The sequence below is a fragment of the Martes martes genome (assembly GCF_963455335.1).
Source record: "Martes martes genome assembly, chromosome: X".
Classification (NCBI taxonomy): Eukaryota; Metazoa; Chordata; class Mammalia; order Carnivora; family Mustelidae; genus Martes; species Martes martes.
In genome coordinates this window covers 93,397,470-93,420,380 of record NC_137897.1, presented here as the reverse complement: position 1 = coordinate 93,420,380, position 22,911 = coordinate 93,397,470, and positions in this window count along the sequence as shown.

The window sequence follows — 22,911 nt, the reverse complement described above, 5'->3', positions numbered from 1 at the left end:
CAGGCAGCAAATAGGGTCCAGCTACAATTCAGAGCTGAGAATCAGAACCAGAAGATCTACTGTAGCCAGATCCTGAAAGCTTCAGGGCAAAGCTGATGTTGGGTATTAAGTCACAACTCCAACTGCCAAGGTGCTTGGCACTGTAAGAAACAAAGTGGTCCTATTTTCAAGAAATTTCACGGTTACTAAGTAGCTAGCTGGTAATGGGACAGTTCAGTCCATACAGCCACACTGGGTATGCAGTGCAAACCATGTTGACTCATTTATTTATCCCTTTATTAGTATAAGGCATATATATTGAACATCTATTATATGCCAGGCATTATACTGGGTCCGAGGACTACAGCAGTGAAGAAGACAGACACGGTTTCTGACTTCACAAGATTTACTTCATTTGAGGTAGGGTCAATGTAGTGTAGAGGTTAAGGACTCTGCAGTCAGAGTACTTGAGGTATAAATCCTGGCTTTTCCACTTACTGGCTTTGTGACCTTGGCATATCACTTCCCCTCTTTTTACGTACCGTAATTTCCTCAAAATTTGTGATTTTAAAAAATTACGATAAAACCAATACCAACATACCTCATTTTATTGTGCTTTGCCTTATTGTGCTTCACAAAAAGGTTGCTTTTTTTTTTTTTTTTTTTACAAATTAAAGGTTTTTGGCAACCCTGCATTGAGCAAGTCGACTGGTACCATTTTTTCAACAGCATTTGTTCACTTTTTGTCTCTGTGTCTCATTTTGGTAATTCTTGCAACATCTCAAGCTTTGCCTTTATTACTAAAATTTCTATGGTAATCGGTGATCAGTCTTCTTTGATGTTACTATTGTAATCGTTTTTGGAGTACCACAAACCGTACCCATACAAGACAGTGAACTTAATCGATAAATGTCTGTGTTCTGACTGCTCTACAGACCTGCCATTTCCCTGTCTCTCTTTCTTTTTCAGGCCTCCCTATCCCCTAAGACACAATAATATTGAAATTCGGCCAGTTAATCACCCTACAATGGCCCCTAAGTGTTCAAGTGAAAGGAAGAGTCGCACATCTCTCATATTAAATCAAAAGCTAGAAATGATTAAGCTTAGTGAGGAAGGCATGTTGAAAGCCAAGACAGGCTGAAAGCTAGGCTTCTTGAACCAGTTAGCCAAGTTGTGGATTTAAAGGAAAAGTTCTTGAAAGAAACGAAAAGTGCTACTCCAGTGAACACACAAGTGATAAGAAGGTGAAACTGCCTTATTGCTGATAGAAAGTTTAGTGGTCTAGAGAGAAAATCAAACTAGTGAGAACATTCCCTTAAGCCAAAGCCTAATCCAGAGCAAGGCCCTAACTCTCTTCAATTCTCTGAAGGCTGGGAGAGGTGAGGAAGTTGGAGAAGATAAATTGGAAGCTAGCAGAGGTTCGTTCATGAGGTTTAAGGAAGGAAGGCATCTCCACAGCATAAAAGTGCAACGGGAAGCAGTAACTGCTGATGGAGAAGCTGCACCAAGTGATCCAGAAGATCTGGCTAAGATCATTAATGAAGGTGGCTACACCCACAACAGATTTTCAATGTATTTGAAACAGTCTAGGAGCAGCCAAGTGGCTCAGTCAGTCAAGCATCCTACTCGGTTTCGTCTCAGTTCGTGATCTCAGCACAGAGTCTGCTTGAGAGTCTCTCTCTCCCTCTCCCTTTGCCCCTCCCCCCACTCATGTGCTCGCTTGCTCTCAAACAAACAAGAAAACCTTTTAAAAAAAGAAAGGAAAAGAAAAACAGTCTCCTGGAAGAAGATGTCATCTAGAACTTTCACAACTAGAGGGGAGATGTCAATGCCTGGCTTCAAAGCTTCAAAGGACAGGCTGACTCTCTTGTTAGGGGCTAATGCACCTGGTAACATTAAGTTGAAAACGGTGTTTGTTGACCATTCTGAATATCCTAGGGATCTTAAAGTACTTCTCTTTTTTTTTAAGATTTTATTTATTTGACAGAGATCACAAGTATGCAGAGAGGCAGACAGAGAGAGAGAGAGAGGGAAGCAGGCTCCCCATTGAGCAGAGAGCCCGATGCGGGACTCGATCCTAGGACCTTGAGACCATGACCCAAGCCGAAGGCAGCGGCTTAACCCACTGAGCCACCCAGGCACCCTATCCTAGGGATCTTAAGAATTATGTTATATCAACTCTGTTTATGCTCTATATATGGAACAATGAAGCCTGGATGACAGCATATCTGTTTACAGGTCAGTTTATGAAACATTTTAAGCCCATTGTTGAGACCTACTGCTCAGAGAAAAAAAGATTCCTTTCAAAATACTACTGTTCGCTGAAAATGCACTGTTTACCCAAGAGCTTTAATGGAAATATACGAGATTAATGTTGTTTTCATGCCTGCTAACATAACATCCATTCTGCAGCCGAAGATCAAGGAGTAATTTCAACTCTCAAGTCTTATTATTTAAGAAACACACTTGGGATGCCTGGGTGGCTCAGTCAGTTAAGCAGGTGCCTTCGGCTCAAGTCATGATCTCAGGGTCCTGGGATGGAGTCCCACATTGGTCTCCCTGCCCAGTGGGGAGCCTGCTTCTCCCTCTGTCTGCTGCTCACCCTGCTTGTGCTCACTGGCTCTTTCTCTCTCTCTGACAAATAAATAGATAAAATCCAAAAAGAAAGAAAAGAAGGAAATAGATTTTATAGGGTCCTAGCTGCCCTAGATAATGATTCCTCTCATGGATCAGGGCAAAGTAAATTGAAAACCTTCTGGAAAGGTTTGACCATTCTATAGGTAAGAGCATTTATGAATCATGGAAAGAAGTAAAAATATCGGCATTCACAAGAATTCGGAAGAAGTTGAGTCCAACCCTCATGGATTGACTTTGAGGGGTTCAAGACTTCAGTGTAGGTAGTAATCATAGATGAGATGGAAATAGCAAGAGAACTAGAATTAGAAGTGGAACCTGAAGAGTGGGAGTGAATTGCTGTCATCTCATGATAAAACTTGAATGGATGAGGAATTGCTTCTTATGGATAAACAAAGAAAGTTGTTTCTTGAGATGGTAACTACACCTGGTAAAGATGCTGTGGAGATCATTAAACTGGCATCAAAGGATTTAGAATATTACATCAACTTGGCTGATAAAGCAGCTACAGGGTTTATAAGGACCGATTTGTTTTGAAAGAAGTTCTACTGTAGGTAAAATGCTATTGAACAGTACCACATGCTACAGAGAAATCCTTCATGAAAGGAAGAGTCCACCAATGCAGCAAATTTCATTTGTATTGTCTTAAAAAATTGTCACAGCCACCCCAACCTTTAGCAACCACCTCTAATCAGTCAACAGCCATCAACATTAAGGCAAGAGCATCTATCAGCAAAAAGATTATGACTCGCTGAATGCTCAGATGATGGTTAACATTTTTTAGCAATAAAAATTGTTCTTCTTCTTTTAGAGAGAGAGAAAGTGTGTGTGTGTGAGCAGGGCAGGAGGAGGAGAGGGAGAGAATGAATCCTAAGCAGGCTCCACATTCAGCAAGGAGCCCAACGTGGGGCTCAATACCATGACCCTGAGATCATGACCTGAGCCAAAATCAAGCGTTGGAGGCTTAACCGACTGAACCACCCAGGCGTCCTGCAATACTTTTAAATTAGGATATGTACATTTTTTTTAGACATAATGCTATTACATACTTAACTGACTATACTATAGTATAAACATAACTTGCATATGCACTAGGAAATAAAAAATTCATTTGACTGACTTTTTTGCAATGTTTGCTTTACTGTGGTGGTCTGGAACAAAACCCGCAATATCTGAGGCATGCATGTACCTAACTAAATGAGTTGGTATGAGAATTAAATGGGTTAATGTATGCTAAAAACTTAGAACAATGTCTGTCACATGGTAAGCATGGTAAGCATTGGATGTTCTTAGCTAAGTTCTTCAGTGTCTGCTGATCATCTTGGAAACAGTCCAAAATCCATAACTAATTGCTTCCAAGATATAGCATTATTCATCTTACCATACACAATGAGGATTCTTGTACTTTTTTTTTTTTTTTTTTTGGTCAGAGAGAGAGAAAGCACAGGCACAAGCAGGGGGAGCAGCAGGCAGAGGGAGAAGCAGGCTTCCCACTGAGCAGGGAGCCCTAAGCCAGGGTTCTGGGATCATGACCCAAGCTGAAAGCAGACACTTAACTGTCTGAGCTACCCAGGTGTCCCGATTCTCCTGTTTCTGAGGTAAAGGGGTCAGTATAACTTCAAGACCTGCTACAATTAAACTCCTAAAGCAAATCTGCCATGTCTTGGCCTCCATTACGTCATCTGTACATGAAAGCTTATAACTGGATGATCTAGTACTCATGATTAAAAACACTAGATTTGAATACTGGTTCCATTACTTACCTGCTGTATGGTTATGAGCAAGTTAATCTTAAGAGCTTTTCTTTGTCTTTGGTATTCTGCAACTTCCCCATGGTGTGTCTAGAAAACAGATTTGCTTTAATTTGTTCTACTCTGGATTCATGCCTCCAGAATCTAAAGACATGTCATTCATCAATTCTGGAAAATTCTCAAGCATTATCTCTTTTAAAATTGTCTCTTCTCCCATTCTCTCTAGTTCTTTTTTTGGAGCTCATGTTAGACATATGTTGGACCTTTTAAATCTATCCTTTATGTCTCTTATCCTTATTTTTTATTTCAAGTTTTTAATTCTCAACCTTTCTTTAAAGGTCTGAAATAGTGATTTAAACACAAACACTAAAATATCAAGACATACACCCTTAGTAATTTTGATTTAAAAACTCTATCAATTAATTTAGTCCAAGAGACAATTCAGTCAAACAAATAGTTGGGCTAATTTTTTTTTTTTAAATTTGACTAGTCATCAGAGTAAACTAACTTTTCTAATGTCCTAAAGATGGCCATAAAGAAAATGGACCAGCCGGGGATTTCAGAAGTTATTCTCAAATCAAAAATTAATTCTCATTTTGGAAGAGTACATAAAAATTATAAGTTAAATGGATATGCTTTCAACAATAATTACTCATTTCCCATGTTACAAATTAGGAAAAAAAATTGCTAAAGCATTAAGAAACAAGTTTATACTATTGTGACACACTACAAGGGAAAAGAGCCAAGATGGTATTTTCCCAGTTAATTATTTGCTTCTAGAATGGAGAAAAACCTCTTATAATATTTTATAGGCATCAAATTTCAACACAAGACTTTCTTTAAAAATTATTAATATAAAATGTATTAATTATCTTCCTATAATGTGCCTCACACTGTATATCATTCTGAGGCTATACAAGAAATCTAAGACATGACCCTCTCCCTAAGGTATTTATGGTCTTATTGGAAAAACACAGGTTAACCATGTAAGAGAGTGAAGAACAGATAGAGGAAACTTTTAGCTAGTATCTGCTATGTGTTAGTCACAGTCATATCTAATCCTCACCAAATTCCTCCAAGATGTGTTGTTTATTCATTCATTCACTCACTCATTCATTCATTTACCCATTTAAATGATGTAGGTATGCCCAAGGTCAAACCATTAGCAAGAGAACAAGTTCAGATGGGGTGCCTGGGTGGCTCAGTCAGTTAAGCATCTGCCTTTGGCTCACTCATGATCTCAGGGTCCTGGGATGGAGCTCTGAGTTGGGCTCCCAGCTCAGCGGGGAGTCTGTCTCTCTCTCTCTCTCTCCCTGCTCCTACCCTCTGCTCATTTATGCATGTTCTTTCTCAAGTAAATAAATAAAATCTTTAAAAAAATTTTTTTAATTAAAAAAAAAGAACAAGTTCAGATTCAAACTCAGGTCCAATTCCAAAGCCATTATTTTCACTATATCCCACCACCAAATGATTAATTAAATCCAACAGATTAAGCAAATTACACTGACAAGTCAGTATAGGATATGGTTGAATTTATGGAATTTGGAGTCAGACTGACCCAAGTTCCAAAAACAGCTATGTGACTTTGGACAAGGTACTTAACCTTCTTGAGCCTCTTTCCTTATCTGCAAAATAGGTACTGTAATTATCCCTACCCATAGTGTTGTGATGATGAAATAAAACAATGTGCATTAAATGGTTCACATAATGTTTTCCATAGTAAAAAAGAAATAGCAAGTATTATAGTGAAACACTGATTAAAAGAATATTTTTAAACCCCAAACTAATTTTTCCACTTCTGCATTCTAAGGGAGGAAGTATATTTCATACCAGTAGGGATATATTCCCTTCACCTCACAGAGCCTGGTGGGAAGAGAGAAGAAAAATGTATTTCATAGCCTTTGCCAGTTCTTTTGTGCTGCGAAAGTAAGGGACTCTGGAAAAGATAGACTGCTACACATAAAAGATATCTTGAGTACACAAAGGGCAGCCTTAGGCAATAAGAGGTGTAAAGCAAAATTGTTCTTAGTTTAACTTGGCAATGTAAAACTTCATCGACCTAAATCTTGAGTTGATATCTGAATAACATAAATAAGAAATGTGTGAGTTCAAAGAGGGGCAGAAAGATAGGAGGCCATCTGTAACATGCCATTCTGGCTACAAAGGAGAGACCCCATTCTTCACTGCTTCATGAACATGGCTTTCAAACCTTCCTAGGTAATGAGGGGCACCTGGGTGGCTCAGCTGGTTAAGCAGCTGACTCTTGATCTCAGGTCTTGAATTCTGCATCATGAGTTCAAGCCCATGTTGAACTCACCTGGGTGGCTCAGCTGGTTAAGCAGCTGACTCTTGATCTCAGGTCTTGAATTCTGCATCATGAGTTCAAGCCCATGTTTAAACTCCACTTTAAAAAAAACAAAAAGAGGGGTGCCTGGGTGGCTCAGTGGTTTAAAGCCTCTGCCTTCGGCTCGGGTCATAATCTCAGGGTCCTGGGATCGAGCCCCGCATCGGGCTCTCTGCTCAGCAGGGAGCCTGCTTCCTCCTCTCTCTCTGCCTGCCTCTCTGCCTACTTGTGATCTCTGTCTGTCAAATAAATAAATAAAAATCTTTAAAAAAAAACAAAAAAAAACACAAAACAAAACAAAAATATTTCCTTCTATCGGGGAGCAGTAAGAAGCTGTTAAAAAGGAGCTAGAATAATCAAAAAGGGTCATCTGAAGGAGGTGGGTTCGGAGTCAGACCTGATGGAGTCCATTAGATTCAATGTGCAGTGGGAAATGGGAAAGAAAGATTCCAAGAAGAAAGGTGAAAATAGAAATAATACCTCAGTGAGTCTAGAAAATAACTCTGTCAAACAAAGGGCCTTAACTGCCTCTTAAATACAATTATTAATGTGGTCCCAGTCTCCTCATGACTTCCACACAGAAGGAAAAATGATCTAATGATCAAGCAGCTCTGCCTGGGATAGGGAAAAAGGTGAGGACAGGACTAGGATACAAAGGGACACCTCTCTCCAAATGTAGGCCTGGCAAATTGCCCTCATACCAGGGCACAAGCTGGGTTATACATAAGGGCTATTTAACGACTGCCTTCTTCTCAGTCCAACATTCTGACTTTTATTGGGTAACCCTACTGGGTTATAGTTGAGAGAGGGTAGTACCACCTGTCATATTTACTGAATCCACTAGTATTAAGTTTGGCTGCATGTAACAATGGTGTCTTAAACAAAAAAGAAGGTTATTTCTCTCTCATGAAGAGAAGTCTGGAGATAGACAGTCCAGGACTGCCATGGCACCTCCACAGCCATCACAGGTCTCCGCTCTATCTTGCTAGTCCACCATCCTAAGCTTGCAGCTGCCTGTTCCAAGATGGCCGTCCAAACTCCAAACTCCATGAGGAAGTAAGAAGGAGCAGAAGGGTTTGCCCTTCCCTTTAACACTTCCTAGATATCTCACACAACACTTGCACTTATATCTTGTTGGCCAAAATAACAATAAAAATGATAGCTAGTAGTTCTAGAGGGTTCACTGTGTGCTAAGCACTGTTCTAAAGGCTTTATCAATATAAACTCATTTATTCATCACAGAAACTCAGTGCAGTAGATACTATTACCATATCATTTTCCAGATGCTGAAACTGAGGCACAGAGAAGCAAATTAACCATTAGTAAGAGATGAAGCAGAGATGTGACCCCTACATAGCCTGATTCCAGAATCTGTGTGCCTAACCACAGTGCTACATTGCCAAAACAAGCTGGGCATCACCTAGCTCCAAGGAGCACTAGCAGTCTTTTTATTGTGTAGCAATTAACTCAGCAAAATATTGAAGGTTTCTACCAGGGAGCGAAGGGGAAACTAGTATTAGAAAGCAAATAGCAGCCTTTGCCACACCTATGTCAAAGGCTCAAGATAAATTCTGTGAAAGCACTTTGCAACAGAGTTAAGAGCCAGTAGACGTACAATGCAGGTAAAGCACGGTGCCTTTCCAGTTCCCAGAGAAGGATTATATAAGCCTCTGGGAATTCTGGACTATTTCCCCCTAAGTTGGGCAAGGAAAACGCTAACGGACATTCTTTTGTCTCTGCGATATAAGAACGTGAAGATGGTGTTTGGTAGGGATTCCTCAGAAAATCCCCTTTATTTTTACTTTTTATTTTTTTAAGATTTTATTTTGATTTTCACTACACCCAATGTGGGACTCGAACTCACAACCCTGAGATCAAAGGTCGCATGCCAGCCAGGAGCCCCAGATAATCCCCTTTAAAGGGAATGTAGGCCTTTGCGAAGAAAAGTCACGTCATGAGGAAGTTTCTCTCATCACTGGACTGTTCCTTAAAGCAGTTAAAACCTGTAAGCCTCAGACATACAGCCGGCTGATAAAAACTGACTGTATGACAGCAGCTTGAATTTAGATACTGTATCAGTAAGGGTTCTTCAAAGAAACAGAACCAACAGGATCTATGTATATGTATATTAAGAGATTTATTTTAAGGAATTGGCTCATGTGACTGTGGAGGCTGGCAAGTCCCAAATTTATAGGGTAGGCCAGCAGGCTAGAAACTCGGGCAGAATTTCTCTATCACAGTCTTGAGGCAGAATTCCTTCCTCTGTGGAAAGCCGCAGTTTTTGTTCTTCAGGCTTTCAGTGGATTGGATGAGCCCCACCCACATATTGGAAGGCAACCTGCTTTACTGAAAGTCAAGTAATTATGGTTCTTAATCACATCTTCAAAATACCTCCACATCAACATGTAGACTGATGTTTGACCTAACAGCTACACACCATCGACTAGCCAAATTGACACATAAAATTGACTATCTTAGATACCAATGCCATGTAGGAAATGCAAGTGTTTCATCAGCTTTTAACTATCTATCGTTTAAAAAGGACGAGTGAGTTCATTTTGCATGGGATTCCTAGCCCATGAATGCCTGGGCAGCCTTACCCCTAAAACACCTGGTCACCTGCTCCATATGATCAGGCCTCCAGGCTGTTGCTGTTGGGTTCCTCCCAGGCCACGCCTACTTGTCCCTATAATGGTAGTTATGGGGGGTAGCATGCAAGATCTGGTTTCTCTAGGACGACCTAAGACATAAGCCACAAACCCAACCAGTATTGCCAATGCTCAACATGCTAGGACCTACTGATAAAATGTGCTATACGCCTTCTAGCCAGAGAAGAAAGATCCAGCTCCTTCTCCTCTATCAGATCACCCCAAACCCTGTTTGGAGTGGTGAACAACCTTCTTTGTTGTTTGCCTGGGAAGCACCTCCCAACCTTTCTTCTCCGCTAGGTCTCTTGAGGAACCGAAAATGGCCTTAACCAAAGTCTGCTTAGATTTATATCCATACTCTGTGAGGCTGTGCCTATGTTAAGGTCCATTCATCTAGAGAGAGTACCTGCTTTACTGCCTCCAGAAACTAAAAAAATTAACTTCAGCTTCTTTGCAAATTTTCTTAGGAATACTTTTCTCTAAAGAAATCTTATCCCCAAATCTACTTTGTAAAATAGATAAAGGCAAAGTTTCTGTGATTTAAAATAGAGGGTCCTCCCCTAACTTCTTTTGGCTCCCCATTCATCCTGCCGCCTTAGGGGCCCCTATGGGAGCTTCTCAGAACCCCTAGGGCCCTGCCAGGGAATAGTTTAAAAAGCACAATGAGGGCACCTGGGTGGCTCAGTTGGTTATGCAACTGTTTTTGGCTCAGGTCATGATCCCGAGGTCCTGGGATCGAATCCCACATCAGGCTCCCTGCTCAACGGGAAGCCTGCTTCTCCCTCTCCCTGCCGCTCCCCTTACTTGTACTTTCTCTTTAACTTCTAAGCCCTTCTATCTGTATCCTTGGGCAGGTTCTCAGCCTCTTTAGGCATCTAAAAATGGAATGATAATACTTTCCTCAAACACTTCTTGGTAAGATTATATGTAATAATGAAGTTGGTTTTTTTTAAAGTTCTACAAAAGTTAGGTATCACTTACTGCAAGGATGATTTGGAAATCAAGACCACGTGTGAACGTAGAGTGCTATCCTTCAAGCTGCCCCCAATGGCAAAGGAAGATTCTATACGAGCATCTCGGCCCATGAACCTTCTTGTGGGGAACTGCCCAGATCAGCCACTACCTCCTGATTTGTATGTCTGAAATGAAACAACATCGAGCTCAAGAAACTTGTCTGGGTTAACTGAGCCTCTGGCACATTTTGTTTCCATTTGAAGATGCTGATCAACTGAGGAAGGCTAAATAAGTTTGTGAAAAAAGATTATACAAACTTAAACGACTTTATGGTAGGATTTATCAGAGCCTTAACATGAACAAAGAATCTCTAAAAGCTCTAAAAAAGGCTTTATAGCATGCAGCATCACAAATTTATTTAACAACAGAACACTTCTTTTCTTTTTTTTTTTTTTTTAAGATTTTATTTATTTATTTGACAGACAGATCACAAGTAGGCAGAGAGAGAGGGGAGGAAGCAGGCTCCCCACCCAGCAGAGAGTCCAATGCGGGGCCCGATCCCAGGACCCTGGTATCATGACCTGAGCCGAAGGCAGAGGCTTTAACCCACTTGAGCCACCCAGGCACCCCTAGAACACTTGTTTTCTATTAATTTTTGGAGGGAGAGAGAAAGAGAAGCAAAGGGAGAGAGAGGGGGAGAGAGAATCCCAAACAGGCTCCATGCCCAGCATAAGCCCAATGCTGGGCTTGATCTCAAGACCCTGAGATCATGATCTGAGCTGAAATCAAGAGTTGGACACTTAACCAACTGAGCCACCCAGGCGCCCCAACAACACAAAACTTTTTTTTATTAGCGGAACCACCATTTCCATTTCATAGAACACTTCACGCAACATAGTTTAAGAATCGGTACATCACAGACCTTGCTCATCTCTGTTATTTTATTGTTACTGTTTATTAGAATGTCTTACCATTTCTACCTACCACTTGTGCTTAATCCTGAAAGGTTGTAGAAGATCCCCAAAATGGTTGGTGTATCATTAGAGAGCATCACAAAGTGTTACATGACCTTTCCCTAACTAAATTTAAAATGCCAGCTATGATTGTACTAGACTTGAAAATGAAACTGGAATGTTTCAATTAAAAACTGAACACACAAATAGAAATTCAGGAATCAAGAAGGAAATTAGAGGCTTCTTGACAAAAGGCACCTTCTAAAATAATGACCTTATGCTTATCTTCAACAATCATTCCTCAGCTTGGAATGGGCCTAGTCAGAGCTCTTCTGGAAACAACGCCTATGTCTATACATGCCATCTAGCTTTCTAAAGAGTGCTTAATGTCACGCAAACAATCAGGTTCTCCCCAGCCATTTTAGGGGAAGTATAGAACTCATCTTTTCTTTTCAAATTCTTTTACACATTCAGACACAATCATTGACATAGGTAACATCATTTCTGCCCAGCACACCTGTGCCATGCCTGACTTCTAGAGAACTAAGCAAACCCCATGGGGTGAGGGGCTGGACCCCTGGGAAAGCCAGACTTGCAGGTACACTGGTTTTGGTAGCATCCTGCCAGCAAATACCAACCATTTGTCAGCCCACCAAAATTTGTATGAGGCTATTACCCTCCCAACAGAACCATGAGCACTATATTGAGAGGTCTCTCACATGATCACTCTATCTCCTAATTTGGTAAAGGAGCATGACGGTTGCCCCGTGGCAACTACTACACTCCTTCTTTTCCAGTGGTTCTTAAACTTGAGCCCGCATCAGAATCATCTGAAGGACTCCCTGTACCCAGATTGCTGGGTCACATCCCCATAGTCTCAGAGCCCGTGTCTACATGGTATTGATATCAGCCTGGCAATAAGCTTCTCCCCATCCCTGATGTAAACGGTCTATGGGCCATACTTCAATATATTATCATCCTGGACACAGCAGTCAACTGTTACTAAGTAAAAACTGATGCCTAACTAAGGCCAACTCAGACCCAAATGTAAGCTTTCTTCATATGTGGAAAACTAAGAGAAGAAAGATTAGATTATGACACAATTTACCCACAGGCTCACTTTCTAACAGCGGTATAATTGCTTTATTAGGAAAATGCATTGTGGATGTGTTAACTTATCAAGACAACAAAAATATTGTTTAACCCTTACTTTTTAATTACAAGCAACCCGTTACTTCCTGAAACCAAAAACTAAAAGAATTAGAAACTCCTAAGTAAAAGTGAGTCCCTTGTCTTTATTGAAATGCTATAATAAGGTCTATTTACCTAAACACTTTCTTTTTTCCTTCTTTCCTTCCTTTTCTTTCCTTTACTTTAGAAAAAAAAAAAATCTGAAGGAAGGCCACGCTCTTTCTTAGTCGCATCTGGACTGTTCTGGGATCTTCTCAGGGCACCCAGCCCTACCACTTGAGCCTGGAGATTGTCATTCATTCAGCAAATGTTTCTTGGGCATCAATGACATATCTGACGCATCACTAGGCATTGAAGGAGAATGGTGATCGAGAAAGACAAATCCTCAGCCACATGGAGCTTATTACATTCTAGTGGGAGAGATGTACAAGTAACGAAGCAATTACAAAACACAGGAAGTGGTACAGGGAGATCACATAAAAGGAATGTCTAACCCAGACTTAAAGGCGGGGCTAGATAGTCAGGTTTTCCCAAAGCCAGCATCAGCCTAAATGAATCCTGAAAGATGAAGGGAAGCCAAAGGAATGACAGAAAGAACACAACAGCTTTTAAGGAACTGAAATATTAACGGGACACGGCTTGTGATGATGGGGGGTAGGGCAGACAGTGTGGAAGGGAAAGCAAGCGACAAGACTGAAATGAGGAACATTGCTTCTATACTACCTTTTGCTTCCGTGTGAGGTTTCTTACCTTAGAGTTTTGTTCCATCAGCATTGGGCAATAAACTATAAAGGAAAAACACAAATGGGGGGGGGGGCTACCTGGTTCACAGAGGTACCCCAGTGGCCCAATCTGCGCTGCCTCTCCCCTCCCTTCTTTCAATGAACCACTCCTCCTCCCCTCCAGCTCCAGGCACGTGGCCCAATTTGTGGCTGCCATGCTTTTTACATGATTCAGCATCCCCAGTCATAGTAATTGGATGAAAAGTGAATGCTGGTTCCACAGCTGGCCATGGATAGGGTCCCATGCTCCTGGGGATTAGTCCGGCGGTAGGCACACAACTCAAGACCAATCCATCAGAACCCTTCCCCAGGTTTTCTTGGACTGGAGCTGGCAAGAAAGAACCCCTTCCTCTCTGGTGAAAGAGCTGTGAGCCTGTGAGCTCAGAGCTAGCCGCAGCCAAATGCACCACCGTGTGGAGAAGCCTGTCTTTGGTACAAGGAATGAAGCCCACACAGAGAGAAAAGCAGAGACAAGAAGCTGAGAGAGAGTCCCGATAGCTTTTCAGCCTCTGGTTTTCGCCCCTAAGCCCAGCACTGAAGCTGCCTTAGTTCTATCTTTCCCAAGGGCTGGCTGGTCAGCATTGTCTGCAGACCTGTGGGCTACCAGGTACTCTTGCTATAAAGTCTCTTTTAACTTAAGCTAGTTCCGCTTGGGTCTTTGTCCAATGCTCGCGTGCCCTCCGTTCAGCACGTTCCTTTGAACTGCTTTTCTCAAAATGGGTATGGAACAGTCGTGAACATGAAGCTTACTTCCAACTTGTTCAAGAGGGTTTCTCCTTCTCTTTGCCTCATTGCCTTACATCTTTACTCACTTTTTCTCTTCTGAGGATTTAGAAACCAGCAACCGAAACAGAATCAGGTCTCACACAGGACTGAGAAGGTCTCCTCGTGTCTGCCTTGGAGACAGGGTGAAGGAGGAAAGGACTAAAGTAGACCTTTTCCGAGAAGCTTTCCACATGCCTTCTAGCCTCTGGCTTAAATCATCTGAGTCACTCAGTACTCTGCCCTAACAGGATGCCCAAGTTACAGGAGAAAGGAGGTCAGTGAGCGAAGGGCACAACAAAGATGTCCGATAGAGCAGAACCCACTGTTGACGCCTGCGCAACACAACAAAAACAGAACTCACCGTCTCTCTCTCTCTAAATTAACTCCTAGTCCCAGCTCCCTTCTTCTTTACCTTAGCATTCACCTAGTCACCCAAACCTGAAATGTGAGATTACCATTGTCATTAATTATCATTAATTTCCCAATCTCTATCAACCCCTGCAGCCAATGAGATACCGATTTCTACCAATTTGTTTGTTTGTTTGTTTGTTTGTTTGTTTGAGGCATCTTTTAGATCCATTCTTTCCTCCCCATTCTCACTGCCAGAACCCATATCCAGGACCCATCACTTCCTTCATGACCAATCTCTTAGAGGATCTCTCTCTCTCTCTCTTTTTTTTAAAGATTTTATTTATTTATATTTGAGATAGAGAGCATGAGCCAGAAGTAGGAGGCAGAAGGAGAGGGAGAAGCAGACTCCCTGCTGAGCAGGAAGCCGTACATGGGGCTCCATCCCAGGACCCTGAGATCATGACCTGAGCCAAAGGCAGATGCTTAAGTGACAAAGTCACCCATCTTAGGTGACTCCATCACCTCTCCGTCACCTTTGACCAAGGACGGGTCCCTGACTCAAGGGCTGTCAATCTACATTCTAGCCAGTGATCTAAGATAGAGCCTCGCACAAAAATAGGAACTAGGACAATCAGAGCCTCTCTCGAGAATTTGGCCTAAAATTATTAGAGGGAGAGGGGAAGGGGGGGAGGTGGGGGGGAGGGCAGGAAGAGCAAGAGCTGAAGTTGAAAGGGTGCCCAGAGAGAAGCCATGAGGAAGAGTCAGCACTATAAGGGAAAAAGGAGAAAATTGGAACCCTGATGGGCCATACAAGCCAAAATTACAAGGAAGCAGAAACGATGAGTAAAACAGAAATTGTAGAGAAAAGAGAACATGAGCACAGGGGAACCTCAAGCCACTGCACTCTGCTGCCCCCCATCTCTGAGTCCCTAAATTCCCTTTCTCCCTTAGAGTTCTTTTACAATAGTCCCCAACCCTTTACTGAATTTCAAAGAGTCTCTATGCCTGGCAGACCAAAGAGCCTAATGAAAATAGTTCAAATCAAATCTTGTCTGGCTTCTGAGATGCTCATTATCTGCCCCTCTACCCCCATGCTTATTCAGCTCCCCCAGGCCCACAACTCCTCAACAAGAACCATCCACTTCAGAAATATCAACCTTGCTGACCCATCGCTGCCTGGCAGTCAGTCCTATCTCCATACCTTTGCTGACCCTTCCACCTCAAATGCACTCACTTCTCTTCACCCTGCATCCTCCAGGAAGACTCTCCTAGCCTTGCCAGCCCCATCGCTTCTCCCTCCTCTTCCCTACTAAGCCCTATAGTCTGAATCACACCGTCTAGCACCCCATTTTATGCTGACCTATATTTTTTCTCTATCTATTCCAGGCTTTTAAAATCTCCCCAGTTGGCTCTTAAACTCACGAGGAACAGGAATATCTTTCATATTGTTTTCAAGTAGTCCATGGTAATGAACACAGTAGATATTCATAAGTATTTGTTGTTTGAATGGTAGCTACATGAAGCACTAATAGTCCAAGAGGCAGATCATAGGGCCTCATTACTACAAAACAATCACTAATGAAAAGGCTGCATTAATGGGGCCAATGCTGAAAGTGTGGTAGTTAAGCTAATACCCCAAAGAGAAGGGCTCAGCTCCAAGTGAGGCTGCCCTCAGGCCCATTGTTCCTAGTGGCAGAAGTACTTATTTTCTCCAGCAGGGGAGAGAGTAGAGCAAAGGCCTGAGCCCTGAAAATGTTGCCTAATTGCTTGATATTAGCCAAGATCTCTCCATCTACTCTAGGGGAAAGCATACAAGTCTGACCCTATCCTTCTCTGAAAACAAGCACCTCAAGACACGGGCCAGGGAAATGCCAATCTTTCTTCTCATTTCATTCTGGTAGCTTGGGTCCTGGGCTGCCCTTCCCCTAGACAAGTGCTCTGGCCTCCTCCTCTGAGGACAGCTGCTTTTCCAGGCTGGCCTCAAGTCACCTTTGAACAAGGCCACCGCTCAGCGTGGGACTTTTAAATATCAAGAGATGCTGAACATTCTTGTTAGAACTTTCCCTCAATCACAGTATTTCAATACAAGAGAAATTGTGGCTCTACCCTGTGTCATTTCCAAAATTGATAAGGGACCCATGCATCAGCAGTGGCTATTTTGACACTCCATTATGAGTCATAAAATCTCTATTCAACACCCACGTTCTCAGCCCAAGCTATTATTTATTCCACGGGTTCGGCATGAGGTCTCAACTAAGTACAAGATAATCTGCTTCTGAAAAACCATAGTTAAGAAAAGGGCAAGTTTCTTGTCATCCTCAGAAACTGATATGCAAAAAATAAATCTGACTAAGAACATGTGGGTGGGAAGGTACATGGGAAAAAAGATTTAAGAAAAACTTCTCCCATGTTACCCACTCAGAAGCTATTACTGAGCTGTGCCTTTATTTCTTAGTTTCCTGTTTTTGCTTATAGCAGATAAAAACTTGATGACAATGATCTTAATCTTCCCTGTCAGCCTTCCAAGCTCATGGTGGTGGCAGGGTGTGGGGTGGGAAGAGAGGGTAGAAATTGTTTCCATCTTCAGGCAGGAAACCAAGGTTCAAGAAAATGGACTCCAACAACAGGCGGAAAATGCGGATGGTCCCCAGAGGCTGCTGTGCAGACATCTAAAACCACCTCCAGACCTGGGACAGGGAAAGCACATTAGCAAGGAGTCTGGATGGAGGTGCAGACATGTGAGATCATGAGTCTGGAAAATGCAGATGAGAAATGTTAATAGACTTAGAGGGGATATTTCTTTTGCCTAAGTAGCCCAGGGTTTGAAATTCCAACACTACAGGCTCAGTCCTTTCATTTATTTATTCGTATATTTGTTCCTCTTTCCCTGGTGTCTTCTTTTAAAAGGCAAACATTCACAGGGGAGATTACGTACAATCACTGACATTTTAGTGTGAATTAATCTATCAACTTCTTTTACTAAGTATATACAGAGAGAAGAGGGAGAGAGAGGAATAAGGAGGAAGGAAGGGAAGAGGGAGGGGTGGGCGGGGAAGGAAGGGAACTAGGGGAAGAAAACCAAAGTCATGTTTTCCAGGCTCCTAAAAATGAATTCACGATCATCTCTGCCAACTCCAGAATATCAGAATAGGTGTCAGAGACGGAAAGCTTCACTTTCAGTTCCTTCTGTGTCTGGTCAAGGCACCTGCCAGCTATCTGAGTCCTTATCTGTTTGGAGGGATGCAGATGAAAGGAAGATCAATAGAGAAGTCTTCATGGTTCCAACTCCTCCCCCTCCAAAGCCCACCACCACCGCCTTCCGTGAAAACCGCCTGAGCCACCATGACTTTATTTCTATTCCCTCAGCCTAGAATGCTGAGTCCCAGCTGTCCCTTCTGCCAGAATGCAGTCCTCCTGAAATGTATATAAATTACACGTGGCCTCCTCAGGTGGGCCTTTCTTATCGAGCACGTCGACTCTGGCACCTCGCCAATTTATTATCTTTATAACACTGGTTAGTACCTGATCTTATCTGATCACCTTTCTTTACTTGTTTAATCTTTTCTCCCCTCCATACCACCAAGTAGAATTTCATGAAAATTTCAAGAATATTATCTGTTTTGTCCACATGCGAGCCTGGAACAGTATCTGGTCCATTAAAAAACACTGAGTAAGTATTTATTGAATAAAGGAAAGGAGGAGTAGATGAACAAAGGAGTCTCTACTCTCGGCCCCAGCCGTAATGGTTGTTCCCATGACATTAAAAAGATACTGCTCGCAGGGGGCCTGGCTGGCTCAGTCAGTAGAGCGTGCAACTCTTGATCTCGGGTTGCGGGTTCATGTCCCACGTTGGGGCTAGAGATTACAATAAGTAAACTTATAAATAAACAAACAAAATCTTTGTAAAAAAGATACTGCTCAGCATACGAAAAGATGCTCTACACCACATGCATCAGGGAAATGCAAATCAAAACAACAGTTAGATAACACCACAGACCTATTAGAAGGGCCAGAATCTGGAACACTGATACCACCAAATGCTGGTGAGGATGTGGAGCAACCAGAACTCTCACTCACCGCTCATGGGAATGCAAAAACAAAACACACTCTTATGACACACAATCCAGCAATTGTGCTCCTTGGCACTTGCCCAAAAGAAATGAAAATGTATGTCCCCACAAACACCTGCACACAGATCTTTATAGAACTTTATTGGAAGCAACCAAGATATCCTTCAGCAGGTGAATGGTTAAATAAACTGAGGTATAGCCAGACAATGGAATATTATCCAATGCTAAAAAGAAATGAACTGCTGGGGCACTGGGTGGCTCAAGTCAGTAGAGCAGGCAACTCTAGATCTCGGGATTGTGAGTTCGAGCCCCATGTAAGGTGTAGAGATTACTTTAAAAATAATAAAACTTTTAGGGGCGCCTGGGTGGCTCAGTGGGTTAAGCCTCTGCCTTCGGCTCAGGTCATGATCACAGGGTCCTGGAATCGAGCCTTGCATCGGGCTCTCTGCTCAATGGGGAGACTGCGTCCCCCTCTCTCTCTCTGTCTGACTCTCTGCCTACTTGTGATCTCTGTCTGTCAAATAAATAAAATAAAATATTTAAAAAATAAATAAATAAAAATAATAAAACTTTTAAAAAGCAGCACATGTGAAGCACAGAAAGAACAATGGAACAGAAATAAGCCAAGAGAGTGAAAAGTTATAGGCCCTCATGTTTGACAACCAAATCATGCTGGTGCTCTAAGACTTGACAAGGCAGTCACAACTACAAGGACCTGTGTGACGAAGAGTAGGTAAAGGCCTCTGGGGAAAGGCCATAGAGGTGCTCAGCATCCTGAAGAAGACCTGCAGAAACCAAATGGTTAGGACAAAGTGAGCCAGGAGCCAGAGAGCAAACTAGTGTGCTAGGCTCAAGGAGACCCAGGTTCAGAGGCCAATCCCTGCCCTGATCAGAAAATTTCTTAGATGTTTCCTACAGCCAAAGAACCCAGGATAAGGAAGTAAGGAAGTAAATCAACCTAACTCCAGTAGGGAACATAAGGCAGAGGGTAAAAAATAAAAATAATAGCAAATTCTACAAAGAGTTTTGTTGAAAACCACCTAAAATGTGAATCTAGAGAAAGAAGGGCCATGTGGAGGGTGGGTGGGGGGAGGTAGGGGGGTGCCCTTCAGAAGTTTCTTGAATGCAGAAACCAAAGGTACTGGCAGTTATTATATGACTGGGCTCCAAAGAAGGACCGACCCCTGGAGGGAACGGCTCTGCCCTTGCAGCACCCTGGGAAATGCTTTGTGATCCTCCTGGAGCATGAGACCAGGAGAGGCCTCTAAGGAACTACGACAAGGCCATCTCCCACTCACCTCCCTACCTCCCCTGCGAGACTGGTATAAGACAGTTTCTCATCACCTCCCTGGCTCTGATGAGGGGGGGTTTTCTGCTTTGTTTCTTCAGAATATAAAAACTGCCTTAATGTATAATATATAAATAAACTATTAAAATGTTATATAACCATAAAGTATAAATATGCTTTATGAAGTTATATATGCATATATTCTGCAGAATATATGACTACTTAGTGGCAGCCTAGATCAGGCTTCAGCAACAGCGTGTCCCACAACATGCATGGCAGACATCTGGCTCCTTTTGTTTCCATGTCATCCTTTCTAGTATGGGGGACAAGGACCACAGTGAGCTGGCATTTTTTGGCTTATTCTTCTTTTCACTGTCTATGTAAGTACTAAACCATCTAATTCTAAAAGTGGCTCACTGTATCCTTACCAGTGGAATCAGTCAGGCCTTGGCCTTGGCCTTGTCTTGGGTTATATGTGTGAGATTGACAGGTGTCAGGCATAAAGATAGGTTATCTCATTTGTACCACGATGTTCAATGTTCATTGTGAAGGATTTCTCTGCTGGGCAGTTTGGGTTAAAACATTCTGATACGTGTTAATCCCATCGGAAGAAACACAGTGGCAGTCCAAACCTACTGCTCAGACCTTACTCACCAGGTCCCTGCAGACACACCTGCACTTTGAAGCTATCAGCCGTTTGCTACAGGAGGACAGGGCGTCCCAGCAATGTCGTCTCAGGGGCCCCACAGCCACTGTCCGTCCAGTGAAGACACAGCCATTTGTAAAATTCTGAGGAAAGATCTGCCACCTCTTCCCTCAACTACCGCTATCCTTAATCTACCAGGGCATTTTTATTTATTTGAGTCTTACAGGATTCTCACACTGAGGGGGCGACCAGCAAAGTCCCTCCCTGTCTCCATGAAGGCAGAGAGCCCAGTGCTGAATCCCTATGGGGAGGTGAGCTTGCATAATATAGGTTTTGACTCCCAAGAATTTATACTCTAAGAAGAAATCAAATTGAACCACAAAAACAACCACTTAGCTAGACAATATATGGCACTATATAATAAAAAGTTGTAAACCAAGGGTCACAGAGGTGAAGGAAGAAAGGAAAATTTCCTTCCAATTTAAGGAATTAGGAATGACATGATGGAAGGTACGGCATGGAGCTGGGCCTCGAAAAACTAGATGAAACTCCAATAATCAGAGAAGAGAGGATAACTGAGCAAACAGGAATGATCAAACAGGAAAAATAAAAAGGCCCTGGAATACAGAAAACTCTGGACACACAAGACAATTTTAAAGATTCTATCAACAAGGAAACAATGGATTTGCACACATTAGACCCGACGGATCTAACAGATATATATAGAACATTCCATCCGAAAACAGCTGAATACACATTCCTTTCAAGGGCACAGGGAACATTCTTCAGGATAGATCATAGGTTAGGCCATAAAAACAAGCCTCAGCAAATTTAAGAAGACTGAAATCATATCAAGCGTCTTTTCTGATCACAATGGTATGAAGGATGGATCAATTACAAGAAAAAAAAACTGGGAAAAACACAAATACATGGGGGCTAAACCATACGGTACTAAACAACCATTCGGTCAACAAAGAAATCAAAGAGGAAATTAAAGAAATACATGGAGACAAATGAAAACACAATGGTACAAAGTCCTTGGGATACAGCAAAAGCTATTCTAAGAAGGAAGTTCAGGGTTCCTTCTAAGAAGGAAGTACAGGCCTACCTCAAGAAACAAGAAAAATCTTGGGGCGCCTGGGTGGCTCAGTGGGTTAAAGCCTCTGCCTTCAGCTCAGGTCATGATCCCAGGGTCCTGGGATCTAGCCCTGCATCAGGGTTTCTGCTCAGCAGGGAGCCTGCTTCCTTCTCTCTGCCTGCTTGTGATCTCTGTCTGTCAAATAAATAAATAAAATCTTTAAAAAAAAAAAGAAACAAGAAAAATCTCAAATCAGCAGCCGAACCTTACACCTGAAGGAAACAGAAAAAGAACAAACAAAGCCAAAGTCAGTAGAAAGAAGGACATAATAAAGATTAGAGCAGAAATAAATGAAATTGAGAATTTTTTAAAAAATAGAAAAGATCAATGAAACCAAGAGCTGATTCTTTGTAAAGATAGATGAAATTGATAAGCCTTTAGCCAGATTCATTTAAAAAAAAAAAAAAAAGAGGACTCAAATAAATAAAACCAGAAATAAACGAGGAGAAATAACTACTGAGACCACAGAAATACAAATGATTATAAGAGAATGTTATGAAAAAATTATATGCCAACATATTGGACAACCTAGAAGAAATAGATAAATTCTTAGAAACATATAATCTTCCAAAACTGAATCAGGAAGAAACAGAAAATTTGAGCAGACTGATTAGTAGGAATGAAACTGAATCATTTATTAAAAAAAAAGAAAACCTCCCAAGAAATGAAAGTCCAGGACTAGATGGCTTCACAGGCAAGTTCTACCAAACATTTAAGGAAGAGTTAACACCTTTATTTCTCAAACTATTCCAAAAATTTGAAGAGGAAGGAATGATTCCAAATTCATTCTGCAAGGCCAGTATCACTCTGATACTAAAACCAGAAATAAGACATTACTAAATAAGAAAATCACAGACCAACATCTCTAACGAACATAGATGCAAAAATCCTCAACAAAATATAAGCAAATAGAATCCAACAATACATTAAAAAAGGCATTCACCACAATCAACTGGGATTTATTCTAGGGATGTAAGGGTGGTTCATTATTTGCAAATCAATCCACGTGATACTTCACATTAACGAGAGGAAGGATAAAAAACATATGAGCATCTCAAGAGATGCAGAAAAAGCATTTCACCAAATACAACATGCATTCATGATAAAAATTCTCGACGAAGTAGGTTTACCAAAAAAAAACTCTCATTATTTTCTTCAGGGTGATTTGAGATGACCTTTGCATCTGCAAAATATGGACAGGTTACTACAAGCAAGAAAAAGAGAACAAGACAAAGCTTTGGAATTTAAAATATAATTACCAAAACAAAGGGGAGGGATAATGAGTAAACGCAGAAGAGCAACTGTAAGGATAACCCATGAGTTGGAAATATCGAACAGCTGAAGGGAGGAGAGAGGAAAGAGAGCAGGCAATTAGCAGGATAGTCACAAGAGTAAAAGTAATAGTAGCAGCTATGGA